Source organism: Mandrillus leucophaeus, unplaced genomic scaffold (genome assembly GCF_000951045.1).
Source record: "Mandrillus leucophaeus isolate KB7577 unplaced genomic scaffold, Mleu.le_1.0 Scaffold233, whole genome shotgun sequence".
Taxonomy (NCBI): domain Eukaryota; kingdom Metazoa; phylum Chordata; class Mammalia; order Primates; family Cercopithecidae; genus Mandrillus; species Mandrillus leucophaeus.
The window spans coordinates 4102250-4104565 of record NW_012102399.1 but is presented as its reverse complement, the minus strand read 5'-3'; positions in this window follow the sequence as shown (position 1 = coordinate 4104565).

The following is a 2316-nucleotide window of genomic DNA, read 5'->3' as shown; positions in this document are numbered from 1 at the left end:
TTATTTATATATTATATACATAAAATACTTGTTAGAAATATTCTAGAGCTTTGTTCTGCAATGTAGTCTGGTTATGTGGAAAGAGTAATCCTCTTGAGACTTGCTTTTTACGTTTTTTTTAGAGAATTCATTCAGGATTAATTTTTCCTCAATAATAGGCAATGCTTTCTGAATATTCCACCTTATGCCCCTTGAACTGCGCGGTTTTGCACTCTGGCTGGAGAGAACACAAGCTCTTCCTAGCTTTGTGTGATCTCTGCCTATCGCTCATTTTGGGTGGTTCCTTCCCCAGCTTCACAGCTCCCGCACACGCTGAAGCCGCACTGGCTGCCCTCTGAGATCCCTGGGGCCCTCTCTTTACAAAGCCCTCTCCTCTTTAATACTCCGACCTGAGGACTCCAGTCACCCTGGGCCTCCCTGGACTTCCGGCTTTGTCTCCCCAGGTCAGGAGGATGGCTGGGCTATGCCTGCTTCCCTGCGCTCCAGCAGTTGGGAGCATTGTCCAGGCAGGGAGCTGGGGCAGGTGTAGGGCTCACTCCATCTGTTTTCCTTCTTTCAGTGACTGATGGCCTTTTTTGCTTGCTAGCCAATGTTTTGAAAACTATTATTTCATATATTTCATCTGAGTTGTTAGTTCTTTCAGGCTTTTTAGTTCTTTAAATCCAGTCCCTGTTGCTTCATCTCAGCTCGATATAGAAGTTTGTAATTAAAAACATGCCATCTGGAATGGAGTCCTCACTGTCTGACAGACAGTGAGTGATTAGGTCTCAATGTCCCATTTAGTACCTTCTTCTTGCACCACACCCAGTGCCAACTGTGTTGATTTGGGTCCTCCAGGAAGCAGACACTGGAGTTAGGAGGGCAAGAGGTTTGTTAGGGGAGTAAGTTTGTGAAAGACAGAGGAAGAGGATTGGGCTGAGAAAACCAAACAATGACGCAGATCTGAAATCTGGGAAGCTAAAGAAGAGGAAAATTTGGGCAGACAGAGCTTTGGACTGGGAGGCAGTTCTCACAAGTTCTCGCCAGCCAATGTGGAGGTTTAGAGCAAGGATTACGTGTTAGAGAAGTGCCATCCTGAGCAGAAATGGCCAGGCCCCCACCATGCTCAGTCATTGGCTGAGGGCTGTGTGGAAGAAGTGTGGCCATGGCTCTGAAACTGAGGCAGGTCCCACAGCTGCTGCCACACTGCCTGCAGCTTTCCAGCAAGTTCTTTCATGGAGGCAGGGCACGGCAGGTCCCCACAGCTGCTGCAACCGCCTCATACTCACTCAAGACACTTTTTTCTTAGACTAGAATGTGTATATTTCAACAGACCAGAAAATGGAAAACAATACGTGTGGAATTCACTAATTCAAATAGAAACCAAAGGAATGACTATTTGGAACCTGCTTGAACTCACCAAAAACAAGTCACACCAGAACAACCAGTATCTCCTTTCTTCGATAAACTTATATAGCAGTTCCCTCTTATCCACGGGGGATACGTTCCAAAATGCTCAGTGAATTGCCGAAACTGCCAATAGTACCAAATCCCTTATATACTATGCTTTTTCCTACATAGACAAACCTATGGTAAAGTTTAACTTCTAAATTAGGCACAGTAAGAGATGAACAATCATCACTAATAATAAAATAGGCCAATTACAACTATATACTATAATAAAAGTTATGTGAATGTGGTCTCTCTCTCTCTCAAAATATTTTATTGTATTGTATTCACCTATTTTTGGACCTATTTTTTGACTGTGGACAACTGAAAATACGGGAATCAAAACCATGAATAAGGGGGGCTACCTTATAGAAAGATAACTCGAGTGATAGTAGCATGATGTTTGATAGCAGTTACAATGCTTAAATAATATGCTGAGCTGAAGACGCTAAATGAGATAATAAATGGTATGCTGTAGGCTTATGTCTTTACTTTGCTTTTAAACACTGAAAAGGCAAGGCAGGTGGATCACCTAAGGTCAGGAGTTCGAGACCAGCCTGGCCAACATGGCAAAACCCTGTCTCTACTAAAAATACAAAAATTAACCAGACGTGGTGCACGCCTGTAATCCCAGCTACTTGGGAGGCTGAGGCGGGAGAATCACTTGAACCCAGGAGGCGGAGGTTGCAGTGAGCCGAGATCATGCCACTGCACTCCAGCCTGGGTGACAGAGCAAGACCCTGTCTCGGCCGGGTGCAGTGGCTCATGCCTGTAATCCCAGCACTTTGGGAGGGCAGGGAGGGCGAGGCAGGTGGATCACCTGAGGTTGGGAGTTCAAGACCAGCCTGATCAACATGGAGAAACTCCATCTCTACTAAAAATACAAAA